The sequence below is a fragment of the Pieris napi genome, chromosome Z, assembly GCF_905475465.1.
Source record: "Pieris napi chromosome Z, ilPieNapi1.2, whole genome shotgun sequence".
Taxonomy (NCBI): Eukaryota; Metazoa; Arthropoda; class Insecta; order Lepidoptera; family Pieridae; genus Pieris; species Pieris napi.
In genome coordinates, this window is record NC_062259.1 from 13243316 (window position 1) to 13265274 (window position 21959).

At 34.3% G+C, this 21959-nt stretch overlaps 1 protein-coding gene across 2 annotated transcripts in view; it reads right to left on the reverse strand.

Moving 5' to 3' along the window:
- The window catches only part of LOC125062383 (amyloid beta A4 precursor protein-binding family B member 1-interacting protein), a 66435-nt gene extending 44965 nt beyond the window's left edge, over window positions 1-21470 (reverse strand). For both annotated transcript variants that reach the window (XM_047668269.1, XM_047668268.1), the window contains exon 1: window positions 21272-21470. The gene's annotated coding sequence lies outside the window, so the exon portion shown is untranslated. The remainder of the gene's footprint in view (window positions 1-21271) is intronic.
- Window positions 21471-21959: the final 489 nt, after the last annotated feature.

The following is a 21959-nucleotide window of genomic DNA, read 5'->3' on the forward strand; positions in this document are numbered from 1 at the left end:
ACAAAAACATTGACGAACTGCACTCAAAGTCGCCTCATTAAATTGTCTTTAATGATTATTTGTTATAATGATGTATTTTAACAGCTTAGTGGCCCAGCGTTTGCCTATACCTAAGGTCGTAGGAACGAACCCCGGATGTTCTTCAATAGACTTTTCCGTTGTACAGTTTAACACTGAAGGAAAACATCGTGAGGAAACCAATCTGTTAGCCCCAAAAGTTGGATGGCGTTATAAATAACGCCATCCAACTTTTGGGTCATACATTATTAATGTATGATCTATGGTGAATTTATTTTTATATTGTATTTATCGAAACGTAACAATTAATTATGATTACTAGGTATTCAAATCGCGACGGAGGATAATGTTTTTAAAAACTAATTTTAATTTAATAATGAATAAAACTCAACGGTCGATGTTAGACTGACTTTAGTTCTCATTAAATTTTTAATGCTAGACACCTGATTCGATAAAATAATACAAACTAAGCATTCAGCGAATCAGTTGCATTTTAATGCTTACTGTGCGATCTTGTATGCGTGACAATGTTACTAGAAATAATAATGATCAGAGCAGGTTTATTCTGTATACAATTGAGATATAAATAAAAAATCATTGTAACCAGTAACAAAGGAAGGCTCAAATTACCAGTGGTTTAGCGACAAAGCTAACCTCCACGGAGTACTGAGAATCATTACACTGTATGTAATGAAGAATTCATTAAAGAGTTGACTAATTAAAAAAAGGGCAGGCACATTTCTTTATTTACTTGACTATATTAGACGTTTTAACAAATACCTATGATTTCTAAATCTAAATAATCAAACTCAACTCCTTATAAAACAGTTGCGCTTGTAATTGTAATAATATAGTTAATTTCAATGCCAATCGACGCAGACTTATCATGATACTCGTACAAAGGTCAAATACATTCCTCTGGTCATTCTAATTGCTACATGATAGATGTAGATGTTTACATCTATAATATATATATAATGATAAAACTCCTACAATACGTACAAATATTGTCTCGGATATATACCTATGTTTTTGTATATTATATAACCGGCATTTAGAGATTCAATTATTTATGGAGTGGCTTGCCATTCGAAATTCAAATTACTTTTATTTGAACGCCGTGTTAATTAAAATTCAGTCATTTGTTAGGACACGATATTTTACAAACTTCGCACAGCCATGGAAAAAAACTGTCATCCAACTCCAAGAGTATTTTTGCTATGTCTAGATTACAGTGAGAGAGGTATTTAAATAAAAACAGTGGCGCTACAACCAAGGAGACGATATCAGATTTCTGTATGCGTTTCTTAATATAAAAATTCCTAGTAATCAAGTAGGTCACTTTATGATTTCGTTGCCAGGTACGCATGCTGTAAGTTTCGCGTGTGAATTGCCGGTGTTTAAGGAATCAGTACGCTCCTTTCTTGAGGTATGATTATTTCGGAAACACCTCGACGGGTAACTGGTTTCATGTAGTATATTACGAATGATTCGGACGTTAGCTGCATCTTTAATGTAAGATAAGATACGGGCTACGGTCACGTCGCAATATACCTATTTGTACTCTCAAATAGCCCTATGTTCGAACAAATTGACGCGTGGAGGGAAAAATTTTCAATCGAAAAATGTTGTCGAGGTGTCGAACAAATGTTTCGCCTCTAGTGTAACATAACAGGATTATTCAGTGCGAAGTTCGTTTAGCGGATAACAGGGTAGGAAGCAACTAAGCGCGCACTAATAGGTAGAAGTAATCTGATCAACGACCGACTAACATATTGTCCTCTTTACGTACAGTACTTTAAAGCAGCACTGTAAATACTTCATGGTTTTTGTAGGAAAAAGGTCACCCAAAAACCTTAACTTATGGACGCTAGATTAACAACATTTTTTTATAAGTGGAAGAAATCTGATTCCTCGACAATACAGATAACTCCTATCATTTATAACTTATAAACAATAAAATATAATGTAACAGGAGGCAAATGGGCTGGAGGCTCACCTGATGTTAAGTGATACCGCCGCCCATGGACACTCTCAATGCCAGTAGGCTCGCCTTATAAGATTTGGTACGGTCTTTTCTAGCAGGACCCGAAGTTGAATTGGTACGGAAATACTTCAGTGGGCAGCTGGTTCCACATAGTGGTGGTGCGCGGCAAAAACTGCCTTAAAAACGCTCAGTTGTGGAACAACGGACGTCGAGATGATACAAGTGGAATTTAGTATTCTGCCTCGACGTCCGATGATATAACTCAGCTGCAGGTAATCTAAACAACTCCTCTGAACACTCCATGGTAAATGCGGTAGAAGATGAAGATGCGGTTTTCACCGAACGACGTATTAGATGCGAACTTAGAAACACAGTCACAACCGAGATTCAAACGCACGCGGCACGACGTTCCTTTGCCTGCGAGTCGCACGCTAAAGGAACAATGCATGTTGATTATGTAACACTTTATAACGGCATATATCATGGAATATAGTAGAATATCAACGAGTATATAGGTCAGTACCTTTCCCAGCCAATCTAATACCCATTACCTATAAAGCGAAGCCATACTTAGTAGATTACACTGTCAGAAGAATGTTTCTTCAGTTTGCCTTTAAGATATATATATTATATGTGGCGGGTATTTTGATGAAAAGAAAACTTTAACTGCGAATGAATATAATTTACATAATTAATCCCGAGTACTTTACATCGAGGCCAGCAAAAGACGAACTTTTTACGAGAAATTTAAAATGTCTTAATATTGGTAAATAATTTAGTTTTATCCTGTGCGTATGTAACCTAGAGCATGATTCAGTTTTTTTATTGATAACATGAAGGTGAAGTATTGATTAAAATTCTGCGGTCGTTAGAACCACGTCTTTTAGACAATTCTTTCCTATTCGCTCTAGTACGGTGAATCACTAATAAATCTATTAAATCTTTTAGAACCCTCAAATCGACAACGTGTGTTCAAGCACAGAAAGCGGACTATAAGAAAAATAATGACTAAAGACATTCTGAGTGGATAACTTGTACTCTGTTGCTCCAATTGCGATTCCGACTTCGCGGCAGTAAAGTACCATGGTACATAACCAACGACGAAGTTCACGAAAAACTTGAAATGAGAACAATCATAGAGGAAAACCGGAGACTGGCAGCTAAATACAAAGAGCGGCTGATCTGTCATCCGAACGAACTGGCTCGCCAACTCACTACAGAACAGTATGTGAGACGACGAAAACCACCATATTCTAGAGCTAGAAGACCGGCAGTAGCTCTACATGAGCAGATACTTCCAATGGGAAGCCACTCCACATGACAACACAGAATAAGTTTTGCGGCATCAACACTACGGATATTGCGAGATAAATATACAAGAAGCTGGTATGCCGCGTCTCACTTACTATTCAATTATATTATTTATAGACCTAGATATAACATTTATTACTAACAAAAGCACAAAATAACAATAATCAAAGAAAAAATAAAACAAAAAAATATAATATCTATATTTTTTCTAATATAATATCTATATAAAAAAAAATTCCCTCTTCCCATTCGGTTCGTTTCAAGTGTGTAATGCGTGTGTGCTGTGGTTGTAATTCTCCCTTGCTCAGCATTATGCTGAGGGTCAGAATGTTCTACAGCGCTGGTCATTCTGCCAGAGACCACAGCAGCAAGTTTGCGGCTCTTAGTAGAAAATAATAATAATAATATTAGTAAACGTTAGCAGTGTGAGTAATGAAGTAGTCTTGTGGAAAGGTCTATAGTAAATAAAATAAAATGAAAAATAAGAATAATTGTTAAAAGGTAGATGAATAAATATTTTTTGGGCTGATTAAAAAACTAGATTACGTGGGATTTTTGTTGAGTAAGTAGATGTATCTTATAGCTGCGACTAAAATTTGACTTTAATTTACGCAAATAAAGGGTCGTGCATTATTTAATGATCGTGTGCAGTTTCGATACTCGAAAGCGTCAACCTAATAGTTTAAAATGGGACGTAGGCGTCCAATAATTGTGACACTTCCGAACAGTTATGTGCCCGCATGTACACATGATTGAATAAGGATCGTGACTGGCTACACATGAGTGCGTGCGGTGTTTTCAAACGCGCTAAAAGGCCCGTCTGATCGATGCCGATAAGGGTGAGAACACAAGCGTAGCGGAAAACGTGCTAACGAACACAATTCACATTATTCTAACTAAAGTAACTCTTTTCATCAAAGATCCAATTTGATAGAGAAAAGACAACTTTTTATGAACAAGGGAGTTAGCATGTACAGCATACTCGTCAATGATGGCCGACACTATTTGATTTGGCATGTTACAGACTATTGGCAATGATAGAGACATCTGAAAAGGGTCGGAGGAGGCCCAAGAGGGGTCCATATCCACAAATGACTATCATTTAGCTATAAGTACTGGCATTGTACTAAAAATTGGCTTTATTTCTATTAGTACAATGACAAAAACTTTATGACACCTTCGCGTACAAATCCTTATACTTAGACATAAATTGACACGACACGACAATCCCTTTAACACATGTATCGCTCTTAGCCTAAAAAGTATTTCAACACACAAAAAATAATTTTCTTCACTATGGACTATGAAAATAAGCCATATTAACGCACGCACCCGCTCTGGTTGTAGTCATATCCAACGTAGCGGGCTGTAAGAGCATGGTGCAGACGACTGTAGGGCTGGCGACTGCATTCAGCCGCTATAAATAGAGAGCTTTTAATAGAATTTACACAGCACGCATTTAGCTAAAATCGTTAGACCAGTTAAGGGATAAGTAAACTAAACATTAAAATCAAAACTAGTACAGCTTAGCGGCAAATACATCGGCGATTCTTTATCTTTAACGTCATAAATCACCGGAAATGCCTTAATTAAAGCGTGTGATATAGTGTTAAAACTACACTAATATTGTAGCAAGTTAAAAAGACAAACGCAAACACTAAATACCTTATCTTTATTATTTAGGACACATACATATGCATAGAGAACGTCGTAACTCGATTACGACGGGATTACCCGGGGTATGGAGCAGATACAGATCTATGTCCGTTTCATTATTGATTTCTTTATATAAAGAAGCTTGCACGCTATTAGCCTAACACTGCCTGCTTGTACTATTATATTATCTATTAAATCTGTCTGTAATGTATCATATATAAGCCATAATACCATGCTGTATTGGGTGCAAATCAATGCAAGCAATGGGTAAGTGTCGAAAACCCTGGAAACAAGAGAACCAATTAACAATACAAACGGCAGTAACTATCACAACCACAATACAATATGCAAAATGTCGAATATGAAGCGTCACCAGACACAATAGTATAAATCAGTGAAATTGATGAACCATAGCGGCATGGCCTTGTTGCACGGCAAAAACATAAAGAATGCTTCCAGAGCTATTAAAAGGTCCCACGAAAAAACCGGTATGGCAGATCCCGAAACATCTTGCCCTGGAATGCTTGTGTCTGCTACCAGATACAAATTAGAGCAACAAGTTAGAATCAGTCGTCGGATCCTGAGACCTAGCTGCCACATAAGAGTAAAAGAAGAAATGGCTCCCCGAAAAACGCACAAATTTAGTAAAATGTCAGTTTTGTCGCTCGATTACAAGCCAGTTGCTTGCTTTACATGCAAGTGCTAATGGTACTCATTGAAGGAAAAATTGCCACAGCCGGGTTCGATCGCACGAATTTATTGTGATAATCGCACGCTTAACTACTTAGCACTACTCTAAGCTCTTGCACACTTAATATTTATATTTACTTATCGCTTATTAAGAATATTCATTAAGATTGTTGTTTATTCGCTCATACTTTATCGATTATCATAATACTAAGAATAAAATCATATTGACATGAATATATCTGAATCATCTCGAGTAATATCTGCGAACATTTGTATTCAGCTATTTAATCATTTAAATGAGAATTCATTGTTTATTCACTACAGGTTTTATTAACAGTTTCAAATACAATAATGAGCAGTGTTGGTCTTGTGGCTTCAGCGTGCGACTCTCATCCCTGAGGTCGTAGGATCGATCCTCGGCTGTGCACCAATGTGCTCACTGCTCATTTAACATTCGCTCGAACGGTGAAGGAAAACAACTTAGGAAACCGGCTAGCCTTAGACCCAAAAAGCCGACGGTGTGTGTCAGGCTCAGGAGGAATTCACCTATTTGCCTATATGATTGACAAATGATCATGAAACAAATACAGAAATCTGAGGCTCAAACCTATTATGTTTTGTTTTTAATAAAATAATGTGGATGAAGGGTATTAAAGCAATCATAATTTAAAATATAGAACTATTTGTCTCCTAATTGGAGATATTATGTTTTATTTACTACTAGATCAAATCAAAATTTATATTTATTTATCAAGCTAACAGCAGTTAAGAGAAGTTTGCCTGAAAATCTGGATAAATGTGCATTCTATTACACAAATAGTTTGAAGTCGATCTTGGTTATAACTTGCGACAACTTATAAGTTCAATGTCGTAGCGTTATATCGGTAAGGATCAAGAAGGGTCAAGAAACAGGTCGTGAACCAGTCCACCCACGTTGACTCAAACCTCAACTTTCATTATGTGACAATCCCACGCATAGCATGAACCATAATGGTCCCTTATTAATGTCAGAGTATAAGACCGTCTATAGAGTAATTTTTCCATGCTCCTATGAGTAAGCAAGCCTTCCTCGATGGATAATCCAGCAGTGATGGCCTTGTGGCTTCAGCGTGCGACTCTCATCTCTCATCTCGTTGTAGGTTCGAACCCCGGCTGTGCACCAATGGAGTTTCAGTCTATGTGCGCATTTAACATTCGCTCGAACGGTGAAGGAAACCGGCTTGCCTTAGACTCAAAAATTCGACGGCGTGTGTTAAGCACAGGAAGCCGATCCCCTACTTGCCTATTAGATTGACAAATGATCATGAAATAGATAGATAAATCTGAGCCCCAGACCTAAAAAGGTTGCAGCGGCATTGGTTTATTATGGTTTTGATGAACAATCCAACACCTCAATATTTCTTTTATTATCATGATTTAAGTTCAAGCAAACTCTTAAGTCTTGTAGTATAGGATATAGTGGCGTTAGAACTTAATTAAAACAATTTTCAGCTGGAATATATAGTATATAATTAAAATAAGTTCAAAGAGCAATGTGATAAAGTATTTACATGCGATATACCTTCGTACCTACCCGTTTATGGAAAGGTGGAAATAGGGAATAAAGCTTGAATTTATAAAACGGTATGGTCAGCGTAATACATAAGTACCTACTAATTGGTATTCTCTATTCGATTAAAATATATTCATAGGTAATCTTTATTTCCAATACTAAGAGCAGATTTAATTTTTTATAACGAATAAACTCAATGTACTGGGCCGATGTCAATGCTATAGATACTAAAAAAACGTCTCTTTTCCCTTTATTCCTAAACACTAATTTCTTATTTATAATTTATTCCAACGTAATACTTTTAAGATGAATTTTATAATATAATAAGAATTTAAATTAGGATAAAAAGCTTATTATTTTATTACCGATTAGAACATTAGGGTTGCCAGCAAATGCAAGATGAAAATTGTTGTTACTTATAATTAAGTGCAATAAAGTGTTAATACATATCTTGAAATGTTATATTTATTCTAAATGCTAATACTCAACTGTATTAAAAATAGTATCCAAAAACACAAACACACTTTACTAGAATTGTAATTACTAAATTAACAGTAACTACTACTCGTACTACATTAACAGGTAATGAAGGCGACCATTCGTGGCCCTAGGTAATTCGCAACTAAACGGGGCTGAGGGCGCTTAATCTCAATACAATAGGTATTAGTTTCACATAGAAGATATATTATGTATACAGTACTATCTGTTTTGGCTTGCAAGGATCGTATATTAATAATAATAACTCTGAACCCGTACCGTATTATAAATTAATCCCAGAAACGATTCTAGACTGTTGTACTTTGATAGAGCCAAATTAACAGACAAATCAATACACTACAATAGACCAGATATAAGACTTATATCAATCATATATAATATATAATATACAATATACAATCAATAAAACAGCGCATTTAAGAGATATCCGCCATAACCAAACAATAGTTCATAAAATAACGAAATATACAGTTCTTAAAAATGAATAATCCCAAAACTCTTACACGAATCTATCAAATTGATAGACCTCCCGAAAGCCTATTTATATCATCCCTAAAAAGCAGTAATATTAAATATGGCAAGGATAACCCCCAAAGCTCGTAAATTAAAAAAAAACGTGTTCACTTGGCTTAGGCCCGTGTACACTGTACAACCAGGATCATGAATCCTGAGCAAAAGTCAAAGTCAAAAATCATTTATTCATTTAGGTAACTCAATGTACACTTATGAACGTCAAAAAAGATATACATTAAATGCTTCTGATTTTACATTTACTGTCAGTTCTCAAATCAAGGGCGTAGAACGGGAGAGAAGAACTGGCAATAAACTCTCCGCCACTCTTTTTAATCGCCAAGTTTTTTGTTTTACACAACGTTTGTAAGGAGCTGCAACCATTACACATGACGTCTTAAGTAATAAATAATAATAAAATAAATTAAAAAATAAGATTTGTCCTCTATCAGCAGAGGCGTGGTAAAATAGGAGCACGCACCTACATTCTCGTGGGTAAAGTAAACAGTGATCAAACATTATAATAATAAATTCATGACAGAAATATGGTTGTGACAAAATTGATCTATCGCTAATCACCACACATTACAATTATTCCGTGGTACACCATGTACACATGCACGGTTAAAACAATTATTTTTATGAAAAAGTTTTCTTACTGTTACATCTAATCAAACTAAATTCATATAAGAACTTAAGTATGCATGTATGAGTATGTGAATGGGTGTGTGTGCGTATAATACACTCAGTATTTGAGAGTGTGGCTGAGAGTTCGATGTGTCTGTGTTAGTTGGGAACCTGGTCAGGTCAAAATATAAAAATTCAAAAATGCCTGGTTCGGACTTGAATCTTAGCACTTATTATGTCGTCAATCGTCATTTGATGGTGATTCCAGGCCTCACATTTCTGTATTTGTTACATAAAAAAAATCAATGGCGTTACAATTATAGGCAGGTTGGTGATCAGCCTTCTGTGCCTGACGCACGACCTCGACCTTTTTGGGTCTAAGACAAGCAGGTTTCCTCACGATGTTTTCCTTTACCGTTCGAGCGAATGTTACATGCGCACATAGACAGCCAATGGTGCACAGCCGGGGATCGAACCTACGACCTCAGGGATGAGAGTCGCACGCTGAAGCCACCAGGCCAACACTGCTCTTATATAATGTTACATACTTTTACATATTTCTTTGGGTATTCTTTGAGACATGTATAAAGAATATTTATGTAAGTTGACGTAGAAGACTTCAGGTTAGGAACTGCATAAATACTATCTTTAACTATCAATGGAGACGCCTTTGTCGTGTAAATCTAAATACGGTGACATTTCACCCAAGAACTAAAGCACTCGTCACTGTTTTCATTTGCACTTTTGCCTCAAATATGCAATATTTAGCTATTAACGTACCTATTTGCTGTCGGCAAGTTATATTTAACTAGTAATTTTCACTTTATATTACAATTAGTCGTAACGTCTCATACCAAGTACGAAATGTGAAATACGTATGGGTTCTGCCTCATTTGTAACTTGATATTGTCAAACAATAATGCTAGGTACACTGGCAATTTCAATATTAGCATCGACAATGTAATCTAATAGCATATCAAACACCATATGGACGTAGATTGTAATTTCTCGACGCCACTGTGTGACGACTCAAAGGATGAGATTCAGAATCAAGACGTACCGATAAGCAATATAGACTCCATGTATTGTTTTCTATTGGATTTTGACTTAAGGGAATAACGCCTCATCGCTGAATGAATAAGCTTTTGGGCTAGTGTAGGTTCGCACTAGTAGGCAAAGCTCTAAAGCTAATGTAATACTAGTGCGCAGCTGAATCATGGAAGGGTCCATATTGTATTGCACTTTATTAGAATTATACGCTATGGTGGGTTTTCATGACCATATATGTTAAAGGTATAAATTGTAGTAAAGATATAATAATGATTTTAAAAAAATATAATTTCGTATATTTTTGGCAGTTTCTCAACATAAACACACATATTTATAATAGTCAATCAACTAACAATTATGCTTTATTCCTATAATAGTAACATTCATTGATTATTTTATCGGTTTAAATTGTACTTTATGTCTTAGATTACAATAATCTACAAACTCGTGTTTCGCTTTACATGTCGAAATTAGTTAAACAGAAAAAAGTCTTTCATAGGAAAGTTCATAACAAGTTGTCAGCTTCAGGGTAAACAACAAATTGGCAAACTGAAGCAATACAAATATTGGAAAGTTTTATTAACTTTTCAGGACCGACGCAATGTCCGTATAAAAATAACACCAGTGCTATGGTTTCTGAATTTCTCTGTTTCTTCACCATTTTTTTTTCATAATATCATGATCAGTATTCTGTGCCTGACACTCCGTTTCTTTAGATTTCAGACATGCGATATCGAGCGAGTGTTAATAACAACCATAAATACAACAAAGACAGACGTCCGCGACACAGAATTTTATAACAAGATTCCACTCTAAAGGGGTAAATGAATATATAAGCTTTTGTGGTTTTTAATCAAAGAAGTTTTCAATTAAACGGATCAGTATGGCCTATTATTATCAATAGTATCATTAGTCATCTCATAGAGAAGAGCTCCAAATTAATTCCATCGTAACCTGATATCCCTCGAAGGACCATCCAACTCAAAACACAATCAATTTGTTTTCAGAATTAAAAAAAAAAGTTCTTTATGTTGAAGTCCAACAACTATTTAATGGGAATGATTCTGCAGAACTCGGCTAGTCTAGGATAGCTCCGATCTCTTGAATACTATTCATGCAATCCTTTCTAATGTTTACTGGTTCTGCATTGTATGAGCTATTCAAAAACAGAACAGTTAGGCCAGCCTGTACCATTGCTATAATGTGTGTGTCTCGCTAGGGATCTACGCAACAAATTTCCATTTTTTAAAGTACATACATTTAAAAAAATGTTTTACAGCAATCAGAAATATTTCCTATATGGTCTATTAAAGTTGCGTCTGTAAAATTTCATGAAACCCGAATTTAGCTTCGTAGATTTGAAGTTAAATTAAAAGTCTTAATTAAAAGTTTGAATTGTGTTTGCCTTGTTAGTATAGCCGCTGCCCTTTATAATTGAGTACTCGGATTGTTTTAATAATATGAACATTCAGATATAGTAAAGTAGCAGGATGAATGATGATGATGATGATGATGAAGCCTGCGATATCTTACCAAATAGTCATAACATGTAATTCCTTAAATATACAAACGATACTCATCTTTAACATCATGACAATTGGGGATATATTCCTATAGATAAAATAAAGATTGATTAGCACATAATTTGTTTCAAAAAGAAAGTTTATTGAACCGGATGTGATTGTTAAACAAAAGAGTTGATTTTTGTTTTGTAACAGCTCGTTCGGGCGTATAGCTAATAATTAGTAATTGTAACTTAACAATGGTGTAACTTAGTAGTACTTAGAGTCCATTAAATCAAACCTCTGAAGGCAGATTAATCAATTTTGACTTAAAAAAGTCAAAAGTACAAAGAGACAGTTCGAAAATCCCGGTGTTACAACTTATTTTTAGCATTGTATTGCATTAAAAATATTCTCATAACATCTTTATATACAATAGGTATATAATTAATCAATATTTAGTGCAAAAATGTATTTTTTTATTTAGGATATAAGGGCAAACGAGGCAGTCATCGCGGCCCATGAACACGTTAGTGGTTGCCGGCTTTTGTATACTCTCTTTTTAAACAATTGAAGGTCGCATCTCCCACGACCACCGGGAGTCGATTCCACTAGTTCGCAAAAGAAAATGTCTAGAGAAGCGGACCGAAGACTTCCATCCATCAACGTGATTACACTAACACCGGTGGCACTCAAATAATTACAACGGAATTAATACTCAATAAGTGAAATGATAATGAAAGTATCGTCCGACAAATAGCTTTCTTAGCTTCCCATTGGATATGTTAAACTAATTTAGTGAATCTTGACTGGTGCAGGCAACCGTACAATTATTTCAAAAATGAAAGAGTTGGATCAGTTTGTTTTGTTTTTGGAGTTGAATATTATCTAAGACGCCAAATTACAAATTACTGTTGACCTAGTGGCTTAAACGTGCGACTCTCATCCCTGATGGTCCGTTCAAAACACGTCCGTATACCAATGGAGACCTTTTTATATGTTATTATTATTATTATATTAAAATGCAAACATAGTAAGGATATCAGCATATATCCACCTGAAAAATCTATGAATTTTGCAGACACAAGGCTGATCAGCTACTTATCTACAAAGATCTAATTATAAGGTTGTAGTGCCACATTATAATTTTTTATAATTAGATTAATTAACGCTTTATAATGCAAATATCATGGTCCTGATGCGACTTGATATCGTCACAAGAGTAGGTAATTTAAATTTAAAGGAAATCGAAGAAAACATGAAGGGAATTCACAAATGAATTTCTATTAATTATGATTACGGCTAGAACTCGGGTTCTAGTTGAGTATTTGTAACGACGTGCTATTTATTGAGCAAACACTTTCTTATCAGTCAGGAAGTGATCGACACATATTGATAACGGTGAATACATATTGAACGAATGATATACTGAACATACTGAACTTTATATACCATTTTATAACCAATTAACATCAAGCAGGAAGAAAAGGTAAACTAGAATTTCAAGAGTGGGTGGATCAGGGTAAGTTTCTTCACGATTTGCCTTCATCGTAAAATATATCTTATCACAATACAATAAAGACGATTTTGATATTAACATTACAAATATTTTTATTTATGAACTCCTTTCCAAGCTACACCAATAAATAAATTAAATGAAACGAGATACTCCAGTATCCATTATAGAAGTATATATATTTTTCATTGCTGTTAATCAAAATCACAACTAGCAGTCTGCTAGTCTACTATAAAAGTAAAACAATTTAATACGTTTTCGAAATTTCGTCCTTTGGTCTCAAACCCATGCCAATTTTTACTCATTAACCGATCGATGGATCGTGTTTGTAAAATATCTTGTAATTCGACATATCGAATTTTGATATTTATCAATCTAAATTGGAAATAATTTTAAATTATAGATCGAAATATCGATCGCCGAAAACGTACCTCAAAAACGCATTGAATTTTGTCATTACTTAATGCTGGTTCAATTGCCTCCTTTGCAACCACAGATCCAGCCCGAGAAAAGCGCGATCTTCCTAAATATTTAACTAAAAATTTATATAAGAAACTTATATTTTTTGTTATATATATACCTATTATGTATATTAAATAATACTGTCTGGTTCTAACGCTAATAACCTTTTCCTGCAACACGAATGAAGGTAAACTTTTATAAAAATCGACAAGAAACTTCGAAACTTCAGTAGCTTTATTAAACGTGAACTAACGGTAGAAGAGCTTTTCACCACTCTCTTGTTTCTATGGTTACAACATTTGCATTCCAAAAACATCTTAACTACATACTTATGTCCCCCAAATACATTCTTACCATTAACAAAAAGTTTATTCAATCCACGAATAAAAGGTTTTCGACAGCATGTGGATCTAGCGTGTTACTCTCATCCCTAAGCCCTAGGTTGGACCTCCGACTCCGACCAATGGATTTTCTGTCTAAGTGCACATATTGAACGTGTGTGTCTGTCACAGAGGGCTGATCACCTGCTTGTCTATTACAAAAAAACAAATGACCACGAAACGGATACAAAAACCTTTGGCCCACTACACAGTAAGATAATGTTAGTATGGAAAAATACACTAGTCAACTAAGAGAATATGTGCTTGTTAACGGCATGGTAACTTCCACAAAAATTATAATACGCACACAAAGAGGAACAAATGTTTGCTCAACCTAAAAACGGTACTATTTACTGAGCTACACACTTGCCGTGGGCACTCGCCTTGCTCAATGGAGCTGTCTCTTCGTGTAAAATAATATCCCATTTTCGATTGTTACACTTTTCACCATTCATATTATGTTAATCTAAGAATAGTAAAAGCGACATCTTGTTACGAATATTTGCAATAGTTTAAACGATGCCTTATCTTGTGTATGCGTAATTTTATCCGTGTCGTGGATGGATCCTAGAATTGATTACATTTCAATGAGTAATCACTAATCAGCGCTTAACCTTAAGAACAGCTAAACGCGTGGTCGCTTCTATGTGGCCATAGCGAATCCTTAGTAATTAAATCATAAAATAGTTAGATTATTCATGGTTTCGCGCTGGTACATTGTACAATGTACATGCTTTTCAAAGATTGTCGCACAAATAAAAACCGTTCAGTGTATGTTCGTTATTTGACGTTATGGTAAAAATATATGTAGGGAAATCTTTTTAAAACATGGTATTACGTATATTGTATATAGCTACATTTATTTATATACGTCAGTCACGTGATACAATACAGTCTGAATCGAAAATGACGTAACATGCTTAGAAATAATGTCTGTACCTAATCATTATAGCATCTTGGAGTTTAACTTCTTCGAAGACTGTATTTGATGGAAATATCTCTGTTTCGGTAATTTAATAATGATAATGATATAAACATTTAACTGACTTTTGCCTAGAGAAGCGTTTTGAAATTATAACTGATGTGGTATTTAAAATCTTGTCAAGTAGCCTATTGACATCAAATTGCTAAACAATAACTTTTGTGTTACCTTAAATATTACCTAAGTTTCGAGTAACTCCGATTTACAAGTAGAAGTATTGGTACGTACAAAATCAGTATGCCAAGCCGCGGGGGAAAACAGTTTGTATTCGGAAATAACTTTAAAATGATCTTTCTCTGCATCCAGGTGCACATTGGCAATAAAGAGGCGCCACGCTATCGGGATTGAACCCGTGACCCGACCGGAAATAGGACATTATGTGTCAGCTGTGACTGATCGGCTCAACATCCGGTATCACGCGACGATATTAATTTATATCGCGAATAACAGGCCAATGGTCACTTTGACATTAATACAGGGGTTTTTATGTCAAACTGACCATTGACTATATCCGTTTGCGAATTCTACTTCCAAATTCAATACGGAAACCACGCATTAAAAATCATTTATTTATACTAGTAAGTACACTTATGAAAGTGATTAAATAACTATTCTTCAGTCAGTTCTCAAATCAAGAAACTTTAGGCCACTCTTTGCGATCGCCAAGTATTTGTCACAATCTTCATGCCATGAATTAATCATGGTAATAAAAAGAAACGTTTCTTTCGTCTCGTCTTTTCTTCTTTCATCAGACATAGCAAATAGGTTCGTGGTTAATGAAAATAGCGTTTCGGCAAATCAATACTAATTCAATTATTTAGGGGTTTTTACTTAAGGAAAATGCGAACAATTTATAATCATTATTATTGCAATAAATGAATCTTTTGTGAGACAAAGATTTTTTCTAATAAAAGTGTTGTTATACTGGAAATATGTCATCCGTGTTGTATCACGTGTACATATGTATAGTTCTCCGTTTACCGAGTTGTGCCATAATAAATGGCTGACAAACTTTCCCCTGGGTGGAGGGAGGACGGAGGACGCACGCGACGCTTCCGACATAAAATCTATATTCTTTTATATACCTTATCTACAATGCAGCACGGGTACTTTGCTTCTATGTTAAGGTACGGTACCGCGCCATACCAATGTTTCAAGAACAAATCGAAATTGCATACAAAAACGCCGAGATCGCTATCCTTATCGGATTTACAGAGTGCCGGCGTTAACTGAAATGATGTGAAATGATAACTATTCTATTGATTGAATATAAATTGATATTTTTCAATTTCCAATTGAGCGGATTGAATTATCTTATAATACGATACAGCCTTAAATTAAAAATAATTTCGAAAGGCAATACTATGAAGACCAAATAAACTGCACCTAAACTGAAGAGCTTTATCAAATTCAATTTTTTAAGGACCTTAATCTTTTGGATATACATACTTCAGTGGGCAGCCGGTTCCTGGTTAGTGGTAGTGCGCGACGGAAGTTGCCTTAAAAAACGCTCAGTTGTGGAGCGGCGGCCGTCGAGGTGGTGGTGGAATTTCGTCTTCTGGACGCCTCAAGTATAAATAGAGTTGAGCACTGTTACTAGTACTTGTACATTCTAACCGAATTGCTATTATTACTGAATATTTATATTTTGCATATGTATTCTCCAACATTATATACTATTTTATAGATAAAGGCATATGAACAAGCGAAAGACCACTCTTGACGAACAATAAGGCTGTACCAAATAACAGTATTTCAAATGCATATCGAGGACATCGTATAAATCCATCGAAATTAGATTATTTTCGTTTAGAGGTGCATCGCATGAGTCACGCAGGGGTGCGCCCCTAACTCAGCCCTCGTTTGAAAGCCGATGAGTGACGTCACTGGTGACTTGGATTTGCGTGGGCAATTTGAGATTTGGGGAAGATTCAGAGCAACCTATGACTCCCGTATGTCAAAATGACTTTGACGTACGTCATACTTAAGCCTCGACTCTGAGATTTCCCTTAAAGAAAGACTTATTTGCTTCGGAGGCATACCTAGTTCAATATTTATTATTCTAATTAAATTATCTATGTGGTTACTACATATTTTTTATTATCAATATTGTAAAGTTTATTATTACGTTATTATATCTCGTGGAACTGAATGAATATTTAACATATTAAATAAAACAATACCTCTAATAGGTATGTATTCTTTTCACAATTTGTTTTTTTTTTCAATAAAACATAAAATATTTTTTTAAATCGATACATGATATAGGCCACATAATAGGTCAACCTAAAGCTCACAAGTTAAATACGAACAGCGACCAACACTGTCGCAGTTTGGCGCACTTAAAACTTTTAGCGCATTAACTTCCTGTTTACAAATTGTTTATTAGCGCCTACCGGTAATACCACCTCGCTGTATAAAAATTCTGATCTTCGAAGAATGTTTTATACATAGTTGGATCTGAAAAGCAACATGCTTTTTTGTTTTCGCATCTCAAGTAATGGAAAAAGCTCACAAATTTATTAATCCATCTTCGATCTTAGTGGGTATAAATGAAAAGTATCGTGTATATCCGTACACTTATAGTTTTTTTTTTATTTATTATTGCTCAATACAGCTACAAGTACAGAAAACACTAAAAACCACTTAGGGGTTTAAGCGTGGTGCCTGAAGGACTACAAATTTTAATTCCTAATAATTAGAACTATGCAGTTTGTCTATTTGACTTTAATCCATGGCTATTATTCAATTAAACGGGCTTTCATTTTCAAACACTTCACGTCTACTCAAGTGTTTTGTACCCCGTTCATCAACTTCTTTAACAGATTTCACGGCTGTATAGAAAACGAGAAAAGAAAGTGTTCTCCTATTAAAACACCATGGTACATATCTATGGAGATAAGTCAATCAATATTGATAAAAGCCAGGAATAGTGCAACAGTGTAAGGATATGGGGTGAATGACCGGAGCGTCGCGTCAAACGATTTCGGATGTTGAGATACGTTCATATTGGTCGCTAGAGAATTCAATTTTGAAACCCATAGGCCAGATTCGTCTACAATTAAATGCCGATATTCCAACTAATTAAATTATAAGGAAGGTAAATACTTTTTACTAATGTAACGTAGTTTTATATAAAAAAATATATAATTAGTTGTAATGCCGTGTTATTCTTTCGAGGGGAAAGTGATTAAATTTTTAAAGGCAAGGTGCCTTTATAACCCTGGAGAGTATACATATTATAATAATATATCAATAATTATAAATAACTTAAGTTATTATCATGACATTATAATAAATAATATGACAATTGCCTGTCTATTTTTATAAGGCTAATTGTGTGGCTAATTTATCAATCTGAATGTACCTACCACTTTCTTTGCAAATAAACGTTTTATTATTATTATTACTATTAAAACATGATTTTTTTAACCGATCTTCAAAGTGTTATTATTTACGAAAGAAGTAGACTTTTTTCGTAAGTAGTAGTAGTTTAATAAAACCTGTTTAAGGTATATTTTAGGCGTTTTTTTTTTGGATTCGGATATTTAAGTTTTGGATTCGTCAGGGTTCGTCTTTGAGGCTACTTACCTAGTTAATTATAAAGATAACTTCCATAATATGATTCTTTAGCTAGTTTCGTGAATACTATATGTACCATTTATAATTCACAAATATATTTTATTAAGGTCACGCAACACCACTGGGATTAATTAGCAGTTGATGTGTGATACACACTAGTAAATATATATATATAAATATTTCAAAATTAAACTATTAACTTCAATTTGATTATATGTTAAATTACGTATCTTCAACCAAATTCAAATAAGAATTCCTGTTTACTCTGAGATGCATAAACCATTTAAATGTTTTGTCGTTTTTAAGGGTATAATATAGTTTCGAGGTGAATAATATATGATCAGATATGGCGATGGGATTCTGGGCAAATTGAAAATATTTTTTTTTAATTGAGGGTATTAAGTATTACGTAAACAGATTTTACTGCAATTTATCCCCCCTCCCCCTCGTCTTGTCAGCAAAAGTAAGCAAAGCTCCAATGCTAATCACCAAATAAGAAAATCAGAGACCATATAGTGCTCACGTAATACGTGCATTTGAATTCGGTGATGTCGAGATGAGGATGAATATCTTCGCCACATGGTAGTAACATGGAAGTCAATTTTTAAAAGGAATGGCCTATTATTTTGTATTATGCCATTTAAATAAGGCCGTTACCGTTTTTATAACCAATTTGATTAGCAAACCACACGCGTCGTATATACGGACATGCGACGCATATCTTATTAATTTAATTACCAAATTATTTTAAATACATCCCTCGGAATCAGAACATCCGTTGTAAAAATTCGATAAGGTTATCGCCTTTAAAGGCCTTGAATTAAATATCGCGAATTTAGTTAAATATTTTATATTCCAATATTAAGGTTTCTTTTGATGAAAAAGTCCAGTTTCTCCAGGGGAAACCTTTCGCGATTCTATCCTTACTTGAATAAAGTCAAAGTCAAATCAGTTATTTCATTTATTCTGTCTATTAAAAAGGCATTTTTGAAAGACAAAATTACAAGTTAATAATATTTTAAAAAGTGACTATAGTTGCCCGTTTCAAAAGGTACCTAGTTTCATATGGAGAAGAATGGGCAAGAGAAACTTACTGTTTTAAAACTGGTTTTACAAAATTTTGATGAATGACATTGATTTGATAATTATATGTGAACACCATGTACCTAGAACTAAAAAATACTATACTAAAAAAATAGGTGCATGGTGATTGGTGATATAAAAAATAATGCAGCTATATTAGATAACTAAATTATTACATATTCACAAATATTGCAACTATAGATGTTGTTCTTTATAAAAAAAGATATAATTAACATACAGTCAAACAGTGTGCTACGTCAAAGTTGATAAGTTTTTAAAAAAGAAAAATAGAAAAAAAGAGCAAATTTAAGTAGATTAACAACAATGATTTTGTTGTTAGTTTAGTTTGATTGGAGCAGTAATAGTAATAACATATATATAAAATATTTACGTAAATATATTTGGCTATTACTTAGACATTCTGTCGAGTTGCTATGCGCACGGCTTTACCTTAGACGGGGGCAGTGAGCGCAATGCTGCAACTATTATATTAGCGCACTCACGCCGATTGAGTACGCCCACCACCAAATGCTAACACATTGAATTCCAAGTTAAAATTTGTTATTATGTGTCAATTCCTGAGCCGTGATGGCCTAACTGCGACTAAGTCAGGTCGGGCATTCAAACCCCGGACCTAACTTTAACTCTAACGGGAAATGTACATCGACATGTTTTAGAAAAATCGACCACCACATACTTGAAAAGACAATCGTCAAACAAATTCAATTGGAAGCCAATACCCAAAAGACGCATTCTACTAGTTAGATAGTTCCCGATTAACCGAAAACAGCTTAAATTTAAACCATTCTTTGGATATAAAACTGTTATCCTAGCTTAAGATATAGCTCCGAGTGGTCGCAAGCATTGGCAATTGATCACTAAAAGGGATTATGGCTTAAATCAGTTCGTTTATTGTCAAACGAATTGTGATGTTATCAGGGTCTGGTTTCTGTCACTTAATGTATACATTTCACAGTTAGTTTTCAGTTCTTCAAATGGAGTTAACCGTGAAATTACTATTTTAAATTATATAGGCAGAACTGGTTGCACTTTTCGGTCAATTGACTTGAATTAGCTACGATATATTTTTGTAGTTAATACAATATATGAAATTGACTCAAAGCAGATATAGTCGTCTTGATTAAAACACACAATAATATAATTAATATTAATATAGGTATAAATATATTTTGTTTTAGTCAAATAATAAAACGATTACTAGTGGCATTTCATAGGTGTTAATAAATTTTCTAATAAAATTATTTCAACATAATTAATATTTTATAAATTACTAGCTGCCCCCGCAAACTTATTTTCTCCTTAATCTGATTTTACTTAGCCTACCTTTTTAGTACATATACCAACATGGAACTAAAAATAAAAATTTAGGGGTGGACCGGACCACCCTTATCATTTAGGGGTTTGAAAGATAGATTAGGTAGGTACCTAGGTACTAGTAGCCGATTCTCAGACTTACTGAATGTGCATAAAAAATTTCATAAGAATCGGTCGAGCCGTTTCGGAGGAGTATGGGAACGAACATTGTAACATTGTCTCCATCTGTATGTTACTTACGTTGAGTATCTAGATAAGATAGGGGTTTAAATAAGAAAATTCGAAAAATTATCGTAATTGATACACTTGCGGGACGTATGATAACTACTACACTACTCACTACAGGACACTTCACGATAGTACGCTATGCCTGTAGCTCTTTCAAATAGAACAAAAAACTAAACAAAGAGTTCGATAAACTTTACATTAAAATGAATGATTATTTAATAACCCGTCGTTAAACAGTAGAATACCAGTGATATGAATGAAATTATCAACAATTAAACATGCTTAAACACAGAAACACTCACCGGCAAAGATAAACGAATGGTTTCACTTCAACATACACAAACACTAATTTATTATATTTATGCAAGAGTCACACGATTTACCAGTTAGAAAATTCTACTATACATTATAAATTTCATATCGCACACTAAGCAAGCACGTTGGTCACGCTTACAGATTAAGGGACTCGTCACTCCCGTTTCAACCGGTATAACTAAACTTATGTGACTGTGTAGGCGGAAGCTTGGTACCTATATCCTGTGATTGCGCACTGGGAACGTTCACGTTACCGCCACCTAGCGACAAATGTGTGAATCGTGAGTGAACAACATAATACATTGAATAGTAATAAATAAAAATACAATCTCTGCGTACCAGTCGCTCTGAAGGTGATTTTTTTTACAAAGTCTAGTTAATTAGTTATTCATTTAATAACTAATTTTCAATTAGTTTAGTGAAATAAATAATATTGTTTTATATTACCAAAGTGACATCTCGTTTTGACGAAGGATATTGAAAATCTAGTCAGATTTTTTTACGATTAGCATCTCATATTATTATGTTATAATATTATGAAATGCTAAATATTTACTTCTTAAACATCTATTTAATTAAATACATTATGAATTCGTTTTTACTAATTAAAAAAAGGTAATCAAATAATTTTGATAATGATGGCAAGATATTTTGACATACTACTGTAAATTATTC